This window comes from Zalophus californianus, chromosome X (genome assembly GCF_009762305.2).
Source record: "Zalophus californianus isolate mZalCal1 chromosome X, mZalCal1.pri.v2, whole genome shotgun sequence".
Lineage (NCBI taxonomy): Eukaryota > Metazoa > Chordata > Mammalia > Carnivora > Otariidae > Zalophus > Zalophus californianus.
The window spans coordinates 2,959,704-2,985,575 of NC_045612.1; the positions used below are offsets into that span (position 1 = coordinate 2,959,704).

The 25,872-nt window shown below is 36.1% G+C and overlaps 1 protein-coding gene across 4 annotated transcripts in view; it reads left to right on the forward strand.

The window, feature by feature from the left end:
• GABRA3 (gamma-aminobutyric acid type A receptor subunit alpha3) overlaps positions 1–25,872 on the forward strand; it is a 390,132-nt gene that overhangs the window by 25,127 nt on the left and 339,133 nt on the right. For 2 of the 4 annotated variants that reach the window (XM_027607297.1, XM_027607296.1), the window contains one exon: positions 6,808–6,839. The exons of the other annotated variants lie outside the window; for them this stretch is intronic. The gene's annotated coding sequence lies outside the window, so the exon portion shown is untranslated. The remainder of the gene's footprint in view (positions 1–6,807; positions 6,840–25,872) is intronic. 4 annotated transcript variants of the gene reach the window in all.

The window sequence follows — 25,872 nt, forward strand, 5'->3', positions numbered from 1 at the left end:
CCTGAGTATCACTCTAGATTGTGAAGCAATGGAGGCATGGGTCTACATAGGCTGGGTCAAAATAGCAGAGGAATTTTTTTAGGTCAAGTGGGCAGCAATGGTTACCTAAGCAGGAGGGTCTTGTTGTGACAGGAGGAAGAGACAGTAGTATATAAAAAAAGTTATGATCACTAGGTTGGTGTTGGAACTTGAAACAGAAATGGAGGAAATTGATGAGGTAGCAACTAACCTTTGGGTCTTCATTGGTTCTAGAAGGGTGAATGGCCCAATGGAGGTTTTTCTATGGGCTTAGGTCATCTGTAAGGTTGGAAGGCATAGTGCCAATGCCTTAGAGATAGTGAGAGGAGGCTAATATGGCACTGACAGTGAGCAACCAAGTAGTAGGAATTCAGGCTGGAGAGATAGAATTTTGCTAATTATTAAAGGACCTTTAAGGCCAAATTCAAGAGTTTATAGTCTTTTCCCAACTGTAGTAGGGAGGCTTTGAATAGTTTTTTTTTTATTGTTGTTGTTTGTTTTTGTTGTTGTTGTTTTTTGTTTTTAATTTTATTTTGTTATGTTAGTCACCATACAAGGCTTTGAATAGTTTTAAGCAAAGGAGTAAAATAATTTGATCTGCCTTTTAATAGGCCCCTCAGGTTGCTGTTGAAGAATGATTTCATGCAGTTTAAAAGTAGTCACAGTGAATGTAAGGAGACCAATACCACTTTAATAGTGTGTTATATGGAGAGAGGGAGAGGGAAAGGGAGGGAGGGAGGGAAGGAGAAGGAAGATAGTTTTGAGAAATATATTGGAAGTAGATTGATACTAATAGTAAATTGAACATTTAGCAAACACTAGGAAGTCCGACATGGCTGAACTTGTTCTTCTGATTGTGTTTCTTTGGTTAAATTTATTTCCTACTAGTTTTTCTAACCTGTCTCATTTGCCCATATATACTGTTATTCTTCTTCCCTCTCTTTTAATTCCATTCTTTCTTCTCCTTTAACCTTCAAGCTTCTGCTTTCTCTCACTGATACAAGGGCTTGGCTATATTTCTGTGCCTGAATCCCTTAATCAACCTCTCATTTTCTTTATTCTACTTCTACATTGGCGACTAATTAAGAGCATTCTTCATTTTCAGTGGTCTGTATTGCTTTCCCCCATTCCTTGCTTTCTTTCATCCATCTTTCTCAGGTTTTAGCTGGGATTAGTTTGAGAAAGAAACTCTTGCTCTTGGGGAGTGGGTGTATACTTGCCAAATGTTTGTAAGAAATATCTAATTGTTACAAGTGGCATTCCAGCAGCATTAACACCCAGTCAGAAATAAGTAGATAATCAGTCTTAGACCTCATTCTCATCTTTACTCCAGGAGCGATTTCCTCCTGCTTTCTGAGGGCCTGTTTAGCAATCTATAAATGACACAGTTTCCAGAAGCATTTGGGGACCCAGGGCAGTATCCATGTTACAACAATGCTCTCAGTTATATGCTCAGTGTGGTCTGGAAGTTGAAAGTGGTATATATGAACATAAGCTTTCTCATTTTTGTGTCTGGTCTGTAGATTTCCCATTTTTAGATAAAGGTAGGTTGCCTGAACAATGTACATTGCACATTCCTGTTTATAGCTTCTGTACCCTGGAGACAAACTACAAATCTGCAGTTACTCTTTAGTATACAGCTTCATCTGTCTGCCTGCAGCCCCAGGGACTATAATTGAGAGTAGCTCTTTGGATGAGAGGCAGGATACAGCAGCATAGCATAGAGCCAGGGCTCTGAATCACTGTCTGCAGGGTGAATGTTTTGGAATCTGGATGCTGAGTTGGAAGGGACTATGAGTCAATGCACTCTTAGAATAGAGATAGTTATAAATCAGGCCAGCAGCCCGAGGTGATTGTGTAAATTACACATGGTGTCTTTCCTTCTTTGGTGATTTAGTTCTTGAATTACTGTCTCTAATTGGGGGTCTGTGAGTCTCTGTCTATAAATGGTTTTGTTGCTTTGTCAAGTACCTCCTGGAGGCAAGTAAAAAAATAATTTGAGCTATAACCTGTATTCTCATATAAAGATGTTTAGGGTCATGTAAGCAATACATATAGATGGGTGACAGTTTTCCAGATGTTTTGGTGTGCTGTAACCCCAAGCAGAATTTACCTGTGAACATTGTGGCCCAAATTGACAAGGTCAGTGTTCACTTATTAGAATTTCTGTGTCATCAGTCTCTGAAAAACTTCTCAGATGTCTTCAAATTCTACTTTATGAACCCCTTTCTTGAGTGTTTGGTTTTTTTGGTGAGAGACAAAAGATCTTTTTATTTTCACTTTAATATCTATTTATTGAGTATGTTAAATATTTCAGTTCACTGTGCTAGGTGTTGAGGATGTGATAGTGAATCAGATAGACCCAGTCCCTGCTCTGTTGGAACTCACAATCTAAAAAGGAAGGAATACTTTGAATAAGTAATTTGAAGGTAAGCTGAATGCTGGAGTAAAGAGCGTTATAAAGCAATTAAAATACAGACCTAGCTTAGTGGGGGATAGGAGAGGCAAAGTTTCATTAATGAAGTGACGCTCAAGCTTGGAACATAAAGATCTACAACACTAGCCACTTCAGTAGTAATGGGGATAGGAGGTATAGGAGATGGAGAAGAAAATATTTCAGGAGAGGAAATAGGTTGTGTGAGGTCTTGATTGTTAGAAAACTCACATTCCATTTTAGGAGGCAAGAGAAGGCTAGTATGGCTGGAGTGTAGACAGAGAGAGGGATGAGAAAATAGAGACAGTATTATTCAGGTCATATGTGGTGTCTTGTGGGCCATATTAAGTTTAGACCTTATACTGATGTCATATATAAGCCACTAAAGGGCTTTAAACATTAAATGACAGGATCAAAATTGTATTTTTCAAAACTAATTTTGGCAGCAAAGAATGGGTTAGCTTTCAAGAAGATCAAACCTAGATATGGAAGAAGAATTAGATGATGGAGAGAGATGGAGGGAGATGAGAGCTCATGATAGTAACTTTCTCCACATTCTCACCAACACCTATTGTTTCTTGTGTTGTATTTTAGCCATTTTGACTGGTGTGAGGTGATATTTCATTGTAGTTTTGATTTGCATTTCCCTGATGGTCAGTGACATCGAGGCTTGGGCTAGCTGCTGGTGTGGATCCTGAGTTCTGGCAGAGATTGTGGGGTAGTGAACAGGGAAGGACTCAGGTGCTTGCCATCTGTGAACGTTTTTACCTGTAGGAAAATAACTAGTGAAATCTACAGGGAGTTTATGATAGCTATGCTGGCCATTGGTTTCTTCAGTGGGGAAATTTATTGGGTCCTCTGCACAGCAGGCTGTGGCTGATACTGGTAGCCCTGTTTTCTTCCTTGTTCCTAGTCATCTCTATATGTCTCAGCTTTGCCAGTCTGGGTGGGGTGAAATCAAAGCAGGTCCTTTGTGTGGTACTTTGAAAAGCTGGGGAAGATGGTCACTCACCCCTGTCTCCGTGTCCCAGAGTGGGGAAACTCTTTCTAGGGGTGCCAGCACTGAGCAGTGCCAGCCTGGAGGACAAGATAATGCCAGTCAAAAGAAACTGTTCATCTTTCCCTTTGTGTGCAGTTATTCTCAGGTTTTTTGTTCTACTGTATTGCTGGCTTCTTAAGTAGCCTCTTAAGCTCTCCAGAGCTATTTTTGTTCATGAATAGCTATCTATGATCTTTTGGAGGAGATGGAACCTACAGCCTCCTACTTTGCCATCTTGGTGATGTCCTTAAAAGGGTTTTAAGTTACAGGTTCAGTTTCTTCAATATTGTGGTACTGTTCTGATTTCCTGTTTTGACTTGAGTCAGTTTTGGTAAGTTGCACATTGTTAGAAATTTGTATATTTTAATTATATTTTCAAATCAAAGGCATACAGTATTTCATAGTATCTTATAAATTTAAAAAAGGTTTTATTATTTTTTTCAGTACACCCAAAGTGGGGTTCAAACTCATGACTCTGAGATCAAGAGTCACATGCTCCACCAACTGAGCCAGCCAGGCACCCCTATCTTATGATATTTGTAATATCTACATGTAGGACCTGTACTTATATCTCCTTTATGTTCCACATTTTATTTGGGCTTTTTCTCTTTTTTTTATTCCATCAGTCCTCTAAAGTTTTATCAGTTTTGTTATTTTCAAACAACTTTGTTTTTGTTGATCTTCTTGATTATATGTTTTCGGTTTCATTTATTTCTGGTCTTAATTAATCCCTTTCACTTTCTTTGTGTTTAATTTGCTTTTCTTGTTTTAGCTTAATGAGATGATGCTAGCTTATTGATTTTCAACATTTCTTCTTTGTTAATATATGCTTTTAAGGTTACAAATGTCCCTCTGTGCATGGCTTTAGCTGTAGCCCCTAAGTTTTCATATGTATTATTTTCAATATTATTCAGTTTAAAATGTTGTCTAATTTTCAATGTGATTTTTTCCTAGACCCAGGGTTATTTAGAAGTGTATTTCTTAATTCGGAAATGATGTGGATTTTCTAATTGTCATTTGATTATTTCTTGCTTAATTGCACTGTGGTCAGAGTATACTCTGTAGAATTTCAATTTGAAATTTGTTGAGACTTGCCTACAACAGAGGTCAGCAATTTGTGGTCCATAGGCCAAATCTGGTTTATGGACTGCTTTTGTATGGCCCTTGATCTAAAAATGTTTTTTTTTTTTTTTTTTACATTTAAAAAGGTGATTAAAAAAAGAAAAATATGTGACAACAGTATCATGAGGCGCACAAAGCCTAAAGTATTTACTCTCTGGCCCTTTATAGAAGGAGCTTGCTGACCTTTGTCTTAAAATATGTTCAGTGTATATAAATGTTCCATGTGTTTATGAAAAGAATGTGTATTCTTCAGTTGTTGAGTATAGTATTCCATATATGTCAGTTAGGTCCAATTTGTTAATGTTATTCAGTTGTTGTATATCCTTACTGATGTTTTTTTCTCCTTGTTTCATCAGTTACTGAGAAAGAGGTATTAAAATCTTCCACTATGATATTGTATTTCTTATTGTGGTTTTGTCTAGTTTTTCTTCATCTCATATCTTACTCATATCTTTTGAGGCAATATTGGGTACATACAAATTTAGAATTGTTATATCTTTCTTGTAAATGGGATCTTTTATCATTCTGAAGTGTCTCTTTTTATTGCTAGTAATGATTTTTCTCTTAATGTCTACTTTGTCTGATATTGATTTAGACAAACCAGCTTTCTTTTTTAAATTGAAGTATAATTAATATACTATGTTATATTAGTTTCAGGTGTACAACATATTAATTCAACAATTATATACATTACTTAGTGCTCATGATAAGTGTAGTCCCCATCTGTCACTATATAACATTATTACAATATTATTGACTATATTACCTATGCTGTACATTTCATCCCTGCAACTTATTTATTCCATAATTGGAAATTTGTACCTCTTAATCCACCTTTATCTACTTCACCTGTCCCTACAACTACCTCTCCCTTGGCAATCACCAGCTTGTTCTCAGTATTTAAGAAGCTGTTTTTTGTTTGTGTTTGTTTGTTTGTGAATGTAAATCAGTGCATCCTGTGGAAAACAGGATGGAGGTTCCCCAAAATATTAATAGAATTACCATATGATCTAGTAATTCCACTGCTGGGTATTTACCCAAAGGAAAAAAAAAACACTAATTTGAAAAGATACATACACCTATGTTTATTGTGGCATTATTTACAATAGCCAAGATATGGAAGCAACCCAAATGTCCAGTGATAGATAAATAGATAAAGAAGATGTGGTATATATACTCAGTGGAATATTACTCAGCCATAAAAAAGAACGAGATCTTGCCATTTGTGACAATACAGATGGACCTAAAAGGTATTATATATACTAAGTAAAACAAGTCAGACAGAGAAAAACACATACCATATTATTTTACTTACATGTGGAATCAAATTAGCCTTTTTAAAATTAATGTTTAGTGTATCTCTTTCCAACCTTTTATTTTCAACTTTCTGCATCCTTATATTTTAGATGCTATGTCTTGTAACATAGTTTTTGTGCATTCAGTCTGATATTTGCCTTTAATTAGAGCATTCAATCAGTTGCTATATAATGCAATTATTGGTGTATTTGATTATAAATACTAATTATTATAGAATGCTTTCTATTTGTTTTTTTTTTAAGAGTTTACTAGGCAAAGGGCTATTGAGTTTATGGGGATATGATGTCTATGCAAAATAAACAATATGCTGCATTGTAGGATCTGAAAGGAGGACCATGTGGCTTGAGATTATGGTAGACCTGATCCTGATGTAAATATAGGGCAGAAAAAGTAGTTTGTGCCTGATCATGCAGTTAATTTTTTCCTAGGTTAATAATTTTTAATTTCCTAAAGATTACAGACATACCTCATTTTATTGTGCTTCATTTGATTTTGCTTTGCAGATATTTTTAACTAATTGAAGGTTTGCAGCAACCCTGCATCCAGCAAGTCTATTGGCACCATTTTTCCAAAGACACTTGCTCACTTCATATCTCTATATCATGTTTTGGTAATTCTCACATCATTTCAAATTTTTCATTATTATTATCTTTGTTATGGTGATCTGTGATCATTGATTATGACTCACTGAAAGCTCAGATATTGGTTAGCATTTTAGAGCAATAAAGTATTTTTTAAAATTAAGGTATGTACATTCTTCTTTTAGACATAATGTTGTGCACTTAATAGACTACAGTATAGTGTAAAGATAACTTCCATATGCATTGGGAAACCAAAAATTTTGATTCACTTTATTGATATATTTGCTTTATTGCAGTGGTCTGGAACCATACCTGTGATATTGCCAAGGTATGTCTGTACTTTGAAGAAGCCACTAAGGTATTTAAAGTGGTGGGGGAGCTGCTGACAAAATCAGATTTTGAAATGCTAAACTTGACTGCAGTGTATAGGATAGTTTAGAAGGAAAGTAGATTCCAGGAAACATGTTAACACTGTATCAGATACAAGGTAGATGCCAAGTAAATATTTCTTGTGTGAATAAAGTTTTAGCAGTGGTTAAGAATGAATACATGACAGCTTGCACTAAGGTTGTAGTGGAACACATGAAGAGACATGATGTTTTGAAAAGGGCTTGGAGGTATAATTGGTAGAACTTTAAATAGAATGGTATGGAGATGTTGGAGAGGGAGATGTGAAAGATGATTTCTAGGTTTTGGATTCTGTAGTTGGATGGATGATGGCATCATTCGCTGAGATAGGGAATAACGGAAGAATATTTGGTTTTGAAAGAATGCTGGGACTCTGAGAAAACGAATAGCTCAAAAATAAAATAAATAATGATATACAACAGAAATTTTGTTCTTATTGAAATCCTCATCAATCTTGTTTTCTTCCCCCAACTCTACAACAGCCAACTTTTTAAATTAATATATTAGTTATCTTTCCATAGTCTTTAAATGCAAATGTCTGGTTATTTTAGTGTGTATATCTCTAATTGCTATTGAGGTTCAATATATTTTTATGTTTATTATTCATTGTAGTATTCTCTTGTGAATTGTTTTTTTATATCCTTTGTTCAATTTTGTATTTTGTTTCATCTCATTTTTTAGTTACTGATTCATATTAATCCCTTATATGACAGGAACATTAATATTTTGTTTCTATAGCCCAGTCTCTTGCTTATCTCTAACTTTGTCAATGGGCTTTTTGTTGCAGAGAAGTTTAAAATTAATATGTACTTAAATCTCTTGGTTTTACCTTTCATGCCTTATGAGTTTTAGGTTTTACTTTGGAAGAATTTCCTATCTCAAGACTACATTTAGTATTTGTTTATACCTAGTAGCACTATATTCCATTGTTTATGTGAGTCTCAGATTTTTTTAAATGAGTAGCCATTTGTCCAGTGCAATTTATCAAATAGTCCATAATTTCCTTATTGATCATAAATTGCTCTTTAATGCTGCACTAAATTCCTATATACATGTGGATCTGTTTCTGGGACCCTATGTTTATTTCACTTATTCTTTTTCTATTTTTTAATTTCTAATATTTTAATATTTTATACTTGCAATTTTTTGCATTTGTTGTCATTATTATTATTTTTTATTTTGTTATGTTAGTCACCATACAGTACATTATTAGTTTTTGATGTAGTGTTCCATGATTCATTGTTTGCATATAACACCCAGTGCTCTGTGCAATATGTGCCTCCTTAATACACATCACTGGGCTAACACATCCCCCTACCCCCTCCCCTCTAAAACCCTCAGATTGTTTCCCAGAGTCCATAGTCTCTCATGGTTTATTTCCCCCCTCTTCATTTTTCCCTTCCTTCTACTAATGTCCTCTATGCTATTCTTCTGTTCCATAAATAAGTGAAACCATATGATAATTGTCTTTCTCCGCTTGACTTACTTCATTTAGCATAATCTCCTCCAGTTCCGTCCATGTTGTTGCAAATGTTGGGTATTCATCCTTTCTGATTGAATAATATTCCATTGTATATATGGACCACAGATGTAGTGAAAAGAAGGACCACATGCACCCCAATGTTCATAGATAAATTTTGTTAAACTTTTATTTAAATTCTAGTTAGTTGAAATACCATGCAATATTGGTTTCAGGAGTAGAATTCAGTGATTCATCACTTACATATAACACCCAGTGCTTATTATAACAAGTGCCCTCCTTAATACCCATCACCCATCTAGCCCAACCACTACCCACTTCCCTCCATCAACCCTCAGTTTTTCTCTGTCATTAAGAGTCTCTTATGGTTTGTTTCCCTCTCTCTTTTTTCCCCCTTCCCATATGTTCCTCTGTTTTGTTTCTTAAATTCCACATATGAATGAAATCATATGGTATTGTCTTTCTCTGACTGATTTTTTTTTTTAGCATAAATACTCTAGCTCCATCCAAGTCATTGCAAATGACAAGATTTCATTCTTTCCTGTGGCTGAGTAATATTCCATTGTATATATATACCACTTTATCCATTCACCAGTTTGTGGACACTTAGGCTCTTTTCATAGTTTGCTATTGTTGATAGTGATGCTATAAACATTGGGGTGCATGTACCCCTTCAAATCTGTATTTTTATATCATTTGGATAAATACCTAGTAGTGCAATTGCTGAGTTGTAAGGTAGCTCTATTTTTAATGTCTTGAGGAACCTGCATACTGTTTTCCAGAGAGGCCACACCAGTTTGCATTCCTACCAACAGTTGCAAGAGGGGTCACCTTCCTCTGTATCCTCACCAACACCTGTTGTTTTTGTGTTTTTAATTTTAGCCATTCTGACAGGTGTAAAGTGGTATCTCATCATGGTTTTGATTTGTTTTCCCTGATGATGAGTGATGTTGAGCATCTTTTCATGTGTCTGTTGGCCATTTGGATATCTTCTTTGGAGAAATGTCTGTTCATGTCTTCTGCCCATTTCTTGACTGATATTTTAGTTTTTGGGTGTTGAGTTTGATAAGTTCTTTATAGATTTTGGATACTAGCCCTTTATCTGATAAGACATTTGCAAATATCTTCCATTCCATAGGTTGCCTTTGAGTTTTGTTGACTGTTTCCTTTGCTGTGCAAAAAATTTTTTATCTTGATGAAGTCCCAGTACATTTTTGCTTTTGTTTCTCCTGCCTTTGATAAGTTCTTTATAGATTTTGGATTTGACCTTTTATCAGATATGACATTTGCAAATATTTCTCCCATTCTATATGCTGCCTTTTAGTTTTGTTGATTATTTCTTTTGCTGTGCTGAAGACTTTATCTTGATGAAGTCTCAATAGTTGATTTTTTGCTTTTGTTTCCCTTGCTTCTGATGATGTGTCTAGTAAGAAGTTGCTGCAGCCGAGACCAAAGAGGTTGCTGCCTGTGTTCTCCTCTAGGAGTCTGATGTTTTCCTGTCTCACATTTAGGTCTTTCATCCATTTTGAATTTATTTTTGTGTATGGTGTAAGAAGTCCAGTTCATTTTTCTACATGTTGCTGTACAGTTTTCCCACACCATTTGTTGAAGGGACTTTTCTTTTTTTAAAGATTTTATTTATTTATTTGACAGAGAGCAGGAAGAGAGAGAGAGAAAGCACAAGCAGCAGGGGACAGGGGGAAACAGGCTCCCCACTGAGCAGGGAGCCCAAAGCAGGGCTCGATCCCAGGACCCTGGGATCATGACCTGAACTGAAAGCAGATGCTTAACTGACTGAGCCATCCAGGTGCCCCTAAGAAACTTTTCCATTGGATAGTCTTTCCTGCTTTGTCAAAGATTAGTTCACCATATAGTTATGGGTTCATTTCTGGGTGTTCTATTCTGTTCCATTGATGTATGTGTCTCTTTTGGGTCAGTACCATACTGTCTTGACCACTACAGCTTTCTAATATAACTTGAAATCTGGAATCGTGATGCCTTCAGCTTTGCTTTTCTTTTTCAGGATTACTTTGGCTATTCAGGATCTTTGGTGGTTCAATACAAATTTTAGGATGGTTTATTCTAGCTCTGTGTAGATTTCTTTTGGTAGTATAGACATTTTAACAATTTTTGTTCTTCCAGTCCATAAGCATGGATGTTTTTCCATTTCTTTGTGTCCTTTTCAATTTCTTTCATAAGTGTTCTATAGTTTTCAGAGTAAGGATATTTTACCTCTTAGGTTAGATTTATTCCTAGGCATCTTAAGGTTTTTGGTGCAATTATAAATGGGATTGACTCCTTGATTTCTTTTTCTGCTGCTTCATTATTGGTGTATAGAAATGCAAGATTTCTGTACATTGATTTTATATCCTGCAACTTTGCTGAATTCATGTATTAGTCCTATAAATTTTTTGGTGGAGTCTTTCGGGTTTTGTACATACAATATGATGTTGTCTGCCAGTAGTGAAAATTTGACTTCTTCCTTGCCTATTTGGATGGCTTTTATTTCTTTTTGTTGTCTGATTGCTGAGGCTAAGACTTCCAGTACTATGTTAAATAACAATGGTGAGAGTGGACATCCCTGTCTTGTTCCTGACCATAGAGGAAAAGCTCCCAGTTTTTCCCCATTGAGGATGATATTAGCTGTGGGTCTTTCATATATGGCCTTTATGATGTTGAGGTATGTTCCTTCTATCCCTATTTTTTGAAGGCTGAATGGATGCACTACTTTGTCAAATGCTTTTTCTACATGTATTGAGAGGATCATATGGTTCTTATCCTTTCTTTTATTAATGTGGTGTATGAGGTTGATTGATTTGTGAATATTGAACCACCCCCTTGAGCCCAGGAATAAATCCCACTTGATCGTGGTGAATAATTCTTTTAATATACTGTTGGGTTCGATTTGCTGGTATCTTGTGGAGAATTTTTACATCCATGTTCATCAGGGATCTTGGCCTATAATTTGCCTTTTTAGTGGGGTCTTTGTCTGGTTTTGGAATGAAGGTAATGCTGGCCTCATTGAAGGAGTTTAGAAGTTTTTTTTTTTTTCCATTTCTATATTTTGGAACAGTTTGAGAAGGGTAGATATTAATTCTTCTTTAAATGTCTGGTAGAATTCCCCTGGGAAGCCATCTGGCACTGGACTCTTGTTTGTTGGGAGATTTTTTGATTACTGAATCAGTTTCTTTGCTGGTTATGGGTCTGTTCACATTTTGTATTTCTTCCTGTTTCAGTTTTGGTAGCTTGTATATTTCTAGGAATTTGTCCATTTCTTGCAGATTGCCCAGTGTTTTGGCTATAATTTTTTCATAAAATTCTATTTTTTTATATTTCTGTGGTGTGATCTTTCCTCTTTCATTTGTGATTTTATTTATTTGGGTCCTTTCTCTTTTCTTTTTGAAAATCCTGGCTAGGGGTTTAGCAATTTTCTTAATTCTTTCTAAGAACCGTCTCTTAGTTTTGTTGATCCATTCTACTATTTTTTGTTTGTTTGTTTGTACCTATATTGTTTATTTCTGGTCTAATCTTTATTATTTTTCTTCTTCTGGCTTTAGGCTTTATTTGCTATTCCTTTTCCAATTCCTTTTGGTGTAAGGTTAGGTTGTGTATTTGAGACTTTTCTTGCTTCTTGAGGTAGACATATTTCAACATACTTCCCTCTTAGGACTGCCTTTGCTGCATCCCAAAGATTTTGGAGTGTTGTATTTTCATTTACTTCCATGTACTTTTTTATTTCCACTTTAATTTCCTGGTTAACCCATTCATTGTTTAATTGGATGTTCTTTAACATCCATGTATTTGTGGTCTTTCCAAATTTTTTCTTGTGGTTGACTCCAAATGTCATAGCATTGTAGAAAATATGCATGGTATGATCTCAATTTTTTGCACTTGTTGAAGGCTGATTTGTGATCCGGTATGTGATCTATTCTGGAGAATGTTCCATGTGCACTCAAGAAGAATGCATATTCTGCTGCTTTAGGATGAAAGGTTCTGAATATATGTGTTAAGTCCATCTGGTCTAATGTGTCATTCAAAACCATTGTTTTCTTGTTGATGTTATGCATAGATGACTTGTCCATTGCTGTAGGTAGTGTGTTAAAATCAACTAGTGTTATTGTATTATTATCAATGAGTTTCTTTATGTTTGCTATTGATTTTATATATTTGCGTGCTCCCAAGTTGGGGCCATAAATACTTACAATTGTCAGATCTTGATGGATAGACCCATTAATTATGATGTTATGCCCTTCTTCATCTTTTGTTACAGTCTTTGGTTTAAAATCTATTTTGTTTAATGTTGGAGAGGTTGTAGAGAAAGAGGAACCCTCTTACACTGTTGATGGGAATGCAAGTGGGTATAGCCACTTTGGAAAACAGTGTGGTGGTGCCTCAAAAAATTAAAAATAGGGCTACCATATGACCCAGCAATTGCACTCCTGGGTATTTACCCCAAAGACACAGATGTAGTGAAAAGAAGGTCCATATGCACCCCAATGTTCATAGCCACAATATCTGCAGTAGCCAAACTGTGGAAAGAGCCAAGATGTCCTTCAACAGATGAATGGATAAAGATGTGGTCCATATATACAATGGAATATTACTCAGCCATCAGAAAGGATGAATACCCAACTTTTACATCCGCATGGATGGGACTGGAGGAGATTATGGTCAGTGAAATAAGTCAAGCAGAGAAAGTCAATTATCATATGGTTTCACTTATTTGTGGAACATAAAGAATAGCATGGAGGACATTAGGAGAAGGAAGGGAAAAATGAAGGGGGGGGGAATTGGAGGGGAAGACAAACCATGAGAGACTATGGCCTCTGAGAAACAAACTGATGGTTTTAGAGGGGAGGGGCATGGGGGATGGGTTAGCCCGGTGATGGGTATTAAGGAGGGCAGGTACTGCATGGAGCACTGGGTATTATATGAAAACAATGAATCATGGATCACCACATCAAAAACTAATGATATATTGTATGGTGACTAACATAACATAACATAAAATTAGGGGCGCCTGGGTGGCTCAGTTGTTAAGCATCTGCCTTCAGCTCAGGTCATGATCCCAGGGTCCTGGGATCGAGCCCCGCATCGGACTCCCTGCTCCGCAGGAGCCTGCTTCTCCCTCTCCCACTCCCCCTGCTTGTGTTCTTTCTCTCGCTGTCTCTCTCTCTGAGTCAAATAAATAAATAAAAAATCTTTAAACAAAAATTAAATTAAAAAAATAAAATCTAGTTTGTTTGATATACGTTTATGGCTAGTCCTGCTGTCTTTTGATGCCCATTAGCACAATAGATGATTCTCCATCCCCTCCATTTTAATCTGCAGGTATCTTTAGGTCTAAAATGGGTCTCTTGTAGGCAGCATATAGATGGGTCTTTGTTTTTTTCCCATTCTGACACCCTATGTCTTTTGATTGGAGCATTTAGTCCATTTACATTCAGAGTGATTATTGAATGTTATGAATATAATGCCATTGTGTTACCTGTAAAGTTGGTGTTTCTGGTGAAGTTCTCCATTACTTTCTAGTCTTTGTTGCTTTTGTTTTTTGTTCCCCCCGCCCCCACTCAAAGAGTCCTGCTTAATATCTCTTGCAGAGCTCGTTTAGTGGTCACAAACGCCTTTAGTTTTTGCTTGTCTGGGAAACTATCTTTCCTTCTATTCTGAATGACAGCCTTGCTGCATAAAGTATTCTTGGTTGCATATTTTTCTCATTTAGCATGTTGAATATATTATGTCACTGTCTCCTGCCCTGCCAAGTTTGTATGTGAACCTGATCTGTGTTTCCTTATAGGTTAAGGACTTTTTTTTCCCTTGCTGTTTTCAGGATTCTTTCCTTATCTGTGTGTTTTGTGAATTTGACTATGCTATTTCTTAGGAATGGAGAGCTTTTCTTGAATTTATTGAGAGTTCTCTGTCCTTCTTGGATTTCAATGTCTGTTTCCATCCCCAGGTTAGGGAAGTTTTCAGTTATAATTTGCTCAAGTAAGCCTTCTGCCCCCTTTTCTCTCTCTTCATCTTCTGGGACTCCTATGATATGAATGTTATTTCACTTTAAGGAGTTGCTGAGTTCCCTAAGTCTACCTTCATGATTCAATACTTTTCTTTCACTTTCTTTTCAGTTTTATTATTTTCCATAATCTTATTTTTTTATATCACTGATTTATTCTTCTGCTTCAATCCATCCTCATTGTCACCCAATGGCATCCATTCAGGTTTTCATCTTGATTATAGTATTTTTAATTTTGCCTCACTAGATTTTAGTACTTTTATCTCAGAAGTAAGGGATTCTCTAGGGTCTTCTATGTTTTTTTTTTTTTTAAGTCCAGGTAGTATTCTTATATTGTTGTTTTAAAATCTAGTTCAGACATTTTAGATCTGTATTGATTAAATCCCTGGCCATCATTTCTTCCTGTTCTTTCTTTTGGGCTAAGCTTTAAATTTTTAAAATTTGCCTTTTTAATAAGCAACTCATGTACAAGGGTCATAATCCAAAGGGTACAAAGTGGTATAGACTGAAAAGTAAATCTTCTCATTCTTATTCAAACAACCACTCAGTTCCTCTCCTAGAAGGCAACATCTGTTACTAGTGTTTTGGTGCATACAGATATCACCTGCAACTATTCTAGTACTACAATATTTTATTTTGTTAGATTTATAGTATGTTTTCTTTATTAGGTCAAATTCCCTTTTTTAAAATTAGTTGCAAGCATTTTCCTATGAACTTTAAACTTGACAAGCTTTATTTTAAGAAAATTGTGTTGGGACTTTTATTAGGATTACGTTGAATTATAAATAAGCTTGGAACATTGGTGTCTTTTTAAAAAAGATTTTATTTGAGGGAGAGAGAGAAAGAGAGAGCGAGCATGCACAAGCAGGGGGGAGGGGCAGAGGGAAAGGGAGAAACAGACTCCCAGCCAAACAGGGAGCCCAATTCATGACTCGACCCCAGGACCCTGAGATCATGACCTGAGCTGAAGACAGACACTTAACTGACTGAGCCACCCAGGCACCCTCCAACATTGGTGTCTTATAATTAATTAGCTCTTCCCAGGCAGAAACATGCTATGTTGTCATTTATTCTGGTCTTCTTTTCAGTAGTTTGTTGTTGTTGTTGTCTGGTCTTCTTTTCAGTAGTTTGTTGTTTGTTTGTTTAAAGTAAACTTTTTAATTGAAGTATAACATACATAAAAATTCAAAATCATAACTGTACAACTCAATGAATATTTTTCAAATGTAAAACTCCATGTAACCACTACCTGGATTGGGAAATAGAAAAATAACAGCTCAAACCATCCCTTCATGCCTTTTCTCAGTCACTGTCCACATTCTCCTTCTCAAGAAAACTGCAAGCTTGATTTCTTATATTACAGATTAACTTCACCTGATACTGAACTTTATTTAAGCAATAATACAATAGGTACTACTTTGTGTATGGCTTGTTTGACCTAACACTGTTTTTGAGATTCATTCATGTCATACATTAGCTATAGTTCATTTTCAATGCTGTGTAGTATTCCATTCTATAAATAAACCACATTTTATATATCTATTTTATATATAGGAATTTGGATTTTTTTTTTTTTTTGCTGTATACATGTTTTCAATTCTCTTGTTTGTATAACTAGGAGTGGGATTGCTGGGTCATAGGATATACATATATACAACTTATTCGAAACTGCCAGGGAGTTTCCAAAATTTTCACAGCAAGTTACATGTCCATCAGTAATATAAAAGAGTTCCTATGGCTCTCCATCCTTTTCAGCACTTAGTACTGTTATACTTTTAAATTTTAGCCATTATAATATGTATGTTTTTGTATCTCATAGTAGTTTACATTTGCATTTCCCTATGCCTTATGAGTTTGATTATGGTTTCATATGCTGTTTGCCATTTGAATGTCTTAAACAATTTTTTGAAAGTCTGTTGAAATCATTTGTGTATTTGTCTATTCAGTTGTCTATAACTTTCTTACTGATCTGTAGCTCTTAACATTCTGAGTACTAGTCCATTATAAAATATATGTATTACATACATCTTTCCCTACACTGTTGAATTTGTCTTTTTACACCTTTGTTTTTTGATGAACAGTAATTATAATTTTAACGTAATCTAATACATCAATCTTTATTTCATGGTTAGTACATTTTTGTTCCATTTAAGAAATCCTTGCCAAACCCAATGTCATGAATATCTTATTTTCTAGAAGCCACACACACACAAAACACACAATTTGTATGTTGATATACACATATATAGATATACACATATCAATATATATAACATATAATATCAATATATATGTATGATGTAAGAGGGTATGAAAGAACCTTTCACTTTTATGTGAATAGCCAATAGATATTCAATTAAGTACAAAATATTTTAATAAGTCCTGATAATCTGGTAGTATAATTCTTGACTTTGTCCTTCTAAAGTTTAGAATCAGGTTGCCACATTCCATACAATAAAGGACCTTCCTGGAATTTGTATTGCAGTTGTGCTGAATCTATAGTTCAGTGTTGTGAATAACTGTTATTTTTACCAAATGGGATCTTCCAATCTGTAGACAGGTATATCTGTCCATTTATTTATATTTTTATTTTTCCTCAGTATTTTACATAGTTTGTTGCATATAGATCTTGCACAATTTTTTAGAAGATTTTTTACTTATTCGAGAGAGTGCGAGAGTGCGGGGTGGGGAGCAGAGGGAGAGGGACAAGCAGACTCTGTGGCTGAGTGTAGAGTCTGATGCAGGGCTTGATCTCAGAACTCTGAGATTATTGACCTGAGCCAAAATCAAGAGACGCTTAACTGACTGAGTCACCCAGGTGCTCTGATCTGCAAAATTTTAAAATTTATTCTTAGTTATTTAGTGTTATTTGATACTATTATAAAGGGCTTTTAAATTTTTTTAATTTTTAAAAATTTCATTTTCTAAACTTTTTTTGTATTATAGAGGAAATATAATTGAGTTTTGAATATGATCTTATAGTCAGATACTGATGAGTCCATTTATTAATAGTACCAATTTATTTTTAGTTTTATGAAATCTTCAGATAATTCCATTTTCACTTATTTCAAATCTTTATATATTTAATTTTTTATGACTTATTTTATTGCCTAGTTCCTGCATTACAATGCTGAATATGAGTGGAGATCACAGCTATCATTTATTTGTGACCTCAGAAAAGATTTTCATTGTTTCACCACTAAACATGGTTTTTGCTATAGTTTTGCAGATGCCCTTCATCACATTAAGGAAGATTCTTTTTTATTTTTGGTTTACAAAGACTTTTTATTTTTTTAACATTATGATGTTATTTTTATTGTGGCAAAATATACATAACATTTAACATCTTAATTATTTTTTTAATTTCAAGTTTTTATTTAAATTCTAGTTAACATATATGGTAAAATTGGTTTCAGGTATAGAATTTAGTGATTCATCACTTACATATAACACACAGTGCTCATCACAAGAAGTGCCCTCCTTAATATCCCATCACACATTTAGCCCCTCCGCTGCCCCCCTCCCTCCATCAACCCTGTTTTTTTTTCTGTAGTTAAGAGTCTTTTATGGTTTGCTTCTCTCTCTCCTCCTCTCTTTTTTCCCCCTTCCCCTATGTTCATTTGTTTGGTTTCTTAAATTCCACATATGAATGAACTCATATGATATTTGTCTTTCTGTGACTGACTTATTTTCACTTAGCATAATACACTCTAGTTTTATCCACATCATTGCAAATGGCAAGATTTCATTCTTTCTTTCTTTTTTTTTTTTACAGGGGTAGCTTTCTAAGCTGTGAATAATTGTATTTTTAAAAATTCATTAATTTTTTTATTATTAACATGTAATGTATTATTTGTTTCAGGGGTACAGGTCTGTGATTTATCAGTCTTACACAATACACAGCACTCACCACAACACATACCCTCCCCAAAGTCCATAACCCAGCCACCCCATCCCACCTACTCCCCTCTGCCCCAGCAACCCTCAGTTTGTTTCCTGAGATTAAGAGTCTCTTATAGTTTGTGTCCTTCTCTGGTTTCATCTTGTTTCATTTTTCCTCTCTTCCCCTATGATCCTCTGCCTTGTTTCTCAAATTCCACATATCAGTGAGATCATATGATAATTGTCTTCCTCTGATTGACTTATTTCACATAGTATAATACCCTCTAGTTCCATCCACATCGTTGCAAATGGCAAGATTTCATTTTTTTTGATGGTTGCATAATATTCCATTGATCAGTGGAACAGAAGAGAGAACTCAGAAATGGTATCCTCAACTCTATGGTCAACTAATCTTTGACAAAGTAGTAAAGAATATCGAAGGGAAAAAAAGTCTCTTCAACAAATGATGTTGGGAAAATTGGACAGCCACATGCAGAAGAATGAAACTGGACCATTCTCTTATACCATACACAAAAATAGACTCAAAATGGATGAAAGACCTAAATGTGAGACAGGAATCCTTCAAAATCCTTGAGGAGAACACAGGCAGCAACCTCTTTGACCTCGGCCGCAGCAACTTCTTCCTAGTCACATCACCAAAGGCAAGAGAAACAAGGACAAAAATGAACTATTGGGACTTCATCAAGATAAAAAGCTTTTGCACAGCAAAGGAAACAGTCACAAAACCAAAAGACACCTGACAGAATGGGAGAAGATATTTGCAAATGACATATCAGGTAAAGGGCTAGTATCCAAAATCTATAAAGAACTTATCAAACTCAACACCCAAAGAACAAATGATCCAATCAAGAAATGGGCAGAAGACATGAACAGGTATTTCTGCAAAGAAGACATCCAAATGGCCAACAGACACATGAAATAGTGCTCAACATCCCCTGGCATCAGGGAAATACAAACCAAACCTCAATGAGATACCACCTCACAGCAGTCAGAATGGCTAAAATTAACAAGTAAGGAAACAACAGATGTTGGTGAGGATGTGGACACCTACACTGTTGGTGGGAATGCAAGCAGGTGCAGCCATTCTGGAAAACAGTATGGAGGTTCCTCAAAAAGTTGAAAATAGAGCAACCCTAGCACCCAGCAATTGCACTACTGGGTATTTACTCCAATGTTAAAAATGTAGTGATCTGAAGGGGCACCTGTACCCCAGTGTTTATAGCGGCAGTGTCCACAACAGCCAAACTACAGAAAGAGCCCAGATGTCCATCGACAATGAATGGATAAAGAAGATGTGGCATATATATATATACGATGGAATACTATGAAGCCATCAAAAATGAAAACTTTTTCTTTTTTTAAATCATGGATGGATGTTAAAATTTTTCCCCAGCTTTATTGAGATATAATTGACATATAACATTGTGTAAGTTTAAGGTGCAGAACATGATGATTTGATATAAATATATATTAAAAAATAACTACTACAATAAGGTAAGTTAACCCAAGAATGGGTGTTGAATTTGTAACAGATTTTTTCTGCATTTGAGTTAATCAGATTTTCTCTCTTGTTCTGTAAATGTGGTGAACTGCATTAATTGATTTTCAAGTGTTAAACCAACATTTTATTCTCAGTATAAACCACGCTTTTTCCAGTTATCTTGCATAACAGAATGGGATATGTGTGAGTATTCGTGTGTGTGTGTGTGTGTGTGTGTGTGTGTGTGTGTGTATTTTAGAATTTTTGCATCCCTGTTCATAAGGGACACTACCCTTCAATATTGCTTATTTGTCAGGTTTTGTTAGGTTTTGGTATTAAAGTTATATTAGCTTTTAAAATGAATTGAAATACAAACCTTTTTTTATACTCTGGAAGAGATTATGTAAGACTGATGCTATTTATTCTTTAAAACGTTTAGAAGAATTCATTGGTAATGCCATCTGGACCACAAGTTTTCTTTTTGGGAAGTTCTTTAGTTATAGATTCAGTTTTTTAGGCATATAAGAATATTCAGATTTTTAATTTTCTTTCATTTTTTTTAATATTTTTAGGAAATGTCTGTCCTTCTAAATTTTATATTTATTGGCATAAAATCTCTTAAAAATAACATCCTTTCATCTTTTTAATCTCAATTGGATTTTTAATGATATATACCTTTCCATTCTGAACATTGGTTATTATTGTGTTTTCTTTGTTATTCATCAGTCTTACTGGTGATTTTTCACATTCATTGGATCTTTTTTAATTGAGGTATAATTGATATACATTATATTTGTTCAGATGTACAACATAATTATTTGTATATATTGCAAAATGATTACCACAATAAGTGTGGTTAACATCCATCACTATATGTAGTTACACATTTTTCCTGAGAACTTTTAAAATCTACACTCAGCTGGGGCACCTGGGTGGCTCAGTTGGTTAAGCAACTGCCTTCGGCTCAGGTCATGATCCTGGAGTCCCAGGATCGAGTCCTGCATTGGGCTCCCTGCTCAGCAGGGAGTCTGCTTCTCCCTCTGACCCTCCCCCCTCTCATGCTCTATCTCATTCTCTCAAATAAATAAATAAAATCTTTAAAAAAATCTACTCTCAGCAACTTCTAAATATGCAATGCAGTACTGTTAACTATTATCACCATGCTATATATTACGTATGCATGACTTATTTATTTTTTAAGTGGAAGTTTGTACCTTTGACCCCCTTCATCCATTTTACCTTCTGCCAACCCCCTACCTCTGACAACCTGTTCTCTGTATCTAGGAACTTGGCAGATTTTTTGTTTTAGATTTCACATGTAAGTGAGATCATATAGTATTTGTCTTTCTCTGACTTATTTCATTTACATAATGCCCTCAAGGTCCATCCATGTTGCCACAAATGGCAATATTTCCTTTCTTTTTATGACTGAATAATATTCCTGTGTGTGTGTGTGTATCACATTTTCTTTGTCCATTTATCTGACATTGGACACTTAGGTAGTTCTATATCTTGGCTTTTGTGACTAATGCTGCAATGAACATGGCATATGTCTTTTCAAGTTAGTATTTTCATTTCTTCAGATAAATATCCATAAGTGGATTGCTGAATCATATGTTAGTTCTATTTTTTTATGTTTTGAGGAAACTCTATATTCTCTATCACAGCTGCACCAATTAAATTCCCACCAACAGTACACGAGGGGTTTTCTTTTCTTCACATCCTTGACAATACTTGTATTAACTGGGCCACAAACCTCATTAACTTTATTGTACTGTAGTCATGAGAGAATGTTTTTTACATGCACTTATTTTTGTTTGTGTGTTTGTAGTTCCTTTTGTGTATGTGTGTGTTTGTAGTTCTATGCAATTTTAGACCCATGTGTAGGTTTGTATAAACACCACCACAATCAAAATACAGAACTGTTGAATCACCACAGAGAAGTTCCTTGTGTTACCCCTTTATAGTAGCACCTACTACTTCCCACCCCTGTCTCTTTTCCTGAAAACAATTAATTCCGTTCTCTATAGTTTTGCCAGTTTGATAATACTATATAAATATAATTATAGGGGTGCCTGGGTGGTACAGTCAGTTGAGCATCCAACTTTTGATTTCAGCTTAGGGTCACCATGTACTATTGTGTTTCTGTATTTGGATGTATGAAAGCACCTTAGATAGACTTTGGTTTTGTTACCTGCAGTTGCTTTCTAGCTTTAAGTATCATGCTGGATTTATACCTGAGATTCTGAATTTTGAAATAAAGCTGAATTGTAGAACTTTTGGGAGGGGTGTGTGAGTGAGCTGAAGAAGCAGGAAACAGGATTAATGGCTTTGGCTGAAACCAGAACACTCTGGTTTTAAGAACTACATGGTTTTTGTATTTCAGACAGCTATATCAGATGCCTAAATCCCTTAGTGCTGGTTTTTACGTGACCTTATCCAAATCTCTCTATCCTGTAGTCTCCACTGCTCTCCTAGAATGGTCACCAAGCTGACTCATTGTGAAATTTTATTTCTTGCTGATACTCAGTATTTATTCCTAGAGTCTAGGCCAGCCCTGCGCTACATGGAGGGTATCAAGCAATAACTTGGCCAAAAAGTACTTCTTATGACAATAGTAAATAACAATTCTCACCATCATAATAACTCCTTCAGGAAATACTTTTTAAGTGAGCTGTGGAAATAACACTTAACCAGAAATCAGAAATCTCTGTCCCTCTGTGACACTTATTAGTTATTGTGTTGTGACCAAGTAAGAACCTCTTTGTGTTTTAGATTCTTACTCCTTATATAGGTTAAAAAATTCTTACCTTGCTTACCTATCAGGATTGTGATAAGAATAAAATCTAACAGGGGCCTTAAAAATCATGGCGGAGGAGTAGGGGACCCTATTCCAACCAGTCCCCGGAATCCAGCTGGATATCCACCAGACCACTTTGAACACCCATGAAATCAGCCTGAGATGTAAGAAGATAGATCTGGATCTCTACAAACAAAATATTGCAGGCAGTTGGTTTTAAGGTATGAAGCAGGGAGCCGTGATTTTGCAGGCAGATATCGGAGGATAAACAGAAGGGGGAGGGGGCCTGGCTGTCGGATTCCTACACAGCTGGTGAGTGATAGCCTCCCACGCTAGGGACCAGTACAGACTCTCAGACCGGTAGCCATGGGGAAAGGACTTTAGGGCAGTCCCCCAGTTGGAAACCCAGAATGGCAGGGGCCACACATGCGAACTGGGGGCAGCTGGCAGTTTTAGAAGCACAAAGGGCAGAGATGCACTCTAACATGGAGGCGAGGACTGGGAGTGCTGCTGAGGGGTGCACAACCCAGGATGGTGCAGTTTATAGCAACATAGATAGAAACGGAGATAGTGTGGCCTGGAGAGCTCACTGAAGAACAGAATGTGATCACTCTCCTCTGAGGTAGAGGGTAGGAAATGGTCTCTACTGCTCTGACTCTTGGAAGAGAAGTGGAAAGCCATCAGGGAAAGGCACCAGAGAACAAAAGCCCAAAAAACAGGTTTTCACGGAGCCCATCCCCCTCCACAGGGGGGCAGGGCAACTCTGCTAAAACAGGGATGCCTGAGTTACAGTGCAGCAGGTCTGTCCCCCAGAAGGCAGGCTGGGAAAACAAGAGGCCAGCAACCCTAAGGTTCCTATAAAACAAGTGTATCTTGCATGGGTTGTGGTCAATAATTTAGACTCTATACATTCCTTCAACCACCCCCCAACAGAATGACTAGGAGAAGGAACCCCCAAAATAGGAAATACTTGGAGACTATGATTTATGCCACAGATTTACAAATAGATTCATATATAACCAAGATGTCGGAGATGGAATTCAGGCTAGCAGTTGTGAAGACAATAGCTAGAATGGAGAAATCAATTAATGGCAACATAGAGTCACTAAGGGCAGAAGTGAAAGCTGAATTGGCAGAACTTAAAAATGCTATCAGTGAGATCCAATCTCATCTAGATAATCTAACAGCTAGGGTAAGTGAGGCAAAAGAACAAATTAGTGACCTAGAAGATTATTTAATAGCAAAAAGGGAAAAGAGGAGGCCAGGGAAAAACAACTCAGAATCCATAAAAATAGAATCAGAGAAATAAATGACACCCTGAAGCATTCCAATGTCAGAATTATTGGCATCCTGGAGAGTGGATTGAGAGAGAGAGGACTAGAAGATGTATTTGAGCAAATCGTAGCTGAGAACTTCCCTAATTTGGGGAATGAAACAAACATTCGTGTCTTAGAGGCAGAGAGGACCTCTCTCAAGATCAAGGAAGAGGCCAAACACCCCAGCATGTAATAGTAAAACTCGCAAATCTTAGAACCAAGGAAACCATCTTAAGGGCAATTAGGGGGAAGAGATTCCTTACATACAGAGGGAGGAACATCAAAATAATGTCAGACCTATCCAGAGAGACCTGGCAAGCCAGAAAGGCCTGGCAAGACATACTCAGGGTACTAAATGAGAGGAACATGCAGCCAAGAATACTTTATCTGACAAGGCTTTCATTAAGAATGGATGGAAAGATGCAGAGCTTCCAAGACCGGCAGAAACTGAAAGAATATGTGACCATTAAGCTGGACCTGAAAGAATTATTAAGGGGGGTTCTATAAAAGGAGAAAGACCCCAAGAGTGATATACAACAGAAATTTACAGGGACAATCTATAAAAACAAGGACTTCACAGGCAACATAATGACAGTTAATCCATATCTTTCAATAATTGCTCCCAACGTGAGCGGCCTAAATGCTCCCATAAAATGGCACAGGGTTGCAGATTGGATAAAAAGACAGGACCCATCCATATGTTGTCTACAAGAGACTCATTTTGAACCTAAAAATACATCCAGACTGAAAGGGAAGGGATGGAGATCCATCTTCCATGCCAACAGACCTCAAAAGAAAGGTGGGGTAGCAATTCTTATAACAGACAAATTAGATTTTAAAATAAAGTCTGTAGTTAGAGACACAGAAGGACACTATATCATTCTTAAAGGGTCTATCCAACAAGAAGATCTAACAACTGTAAATATCTATGCCCTCAACATGGGAGCAGCCATCTACATAAGCCAACTGTTAACCAAAATAAAGAGTCATATTGATAACAATACGTCAATTGTAGGAGACCTCAATACTCCACTCTCAGCAATAGACAGATCATCTAAGCAGAAAATCAACAAAGAAACGAGAGCTTTGAATGACACACTGGACCAGATGGACCTCATAGTTATATACAGAATATTCCACCCTAAAACAACAGAATATTCATTCTTCTCGAGCACACATGGAACTTTCTCCAGAATAGACCACATACTGGGTCACAAATCAGGGGTCAACTGATACCAAAAGATTGAGATTATTCCCCCCATATTCTCAGACCATAATGCTTTAAAACCGGAACTCAATCACAAGAAAAACTTTGGAAGAAATTCAAACACTTGAAAGCTAAAGACCAGTCTGCTCAAGAATGTTTGGGTCAACCAGGAAATCAAAGAAGAACTTAAACAATTCATGGAAATCAATGAGAACAAAAACACATTGGTCCAAAACCTATGGGATACTGCAAAGGCATTCCTAAGGGGGAAATACATAGCCATCCAAGTCTCTCTCAAAAAAAATAGAAAAATCCCAAAGTCAACTAACTCCACACCTTAAAGAACTAGAGAAAAAGCAATAAACAATGCCTAAGCCACGGATTAGAAGAGAAATAATTAAGACTAGAGCAGAGATCAATGAATTAGAAAACAGAAACACAGTAGTTTAGATCAATGAAACTAGAAGCTTGTTCTTTGAAAGAATAAGATTGATAAACCGCTGGCCCGACTTATCCAAAAGAAAAGAGAAAGGACCCCAATTAATAAAATTATGAATGAAAGGGGAGAGATCATGACTAACACCAAGGAAATAGAAACAATTATTAGAAAGTATTATCAACAACTATATGCCAATAAGCTGAGCAACCTGGAAGAAATGGATGCCTTCCCGGAAACCTATAAATTGCCAAGATTGAAACAGGAAGAAATTGACAACCTGAATAGGCCAATAACCAGTAACGAGATTGAAGCAGT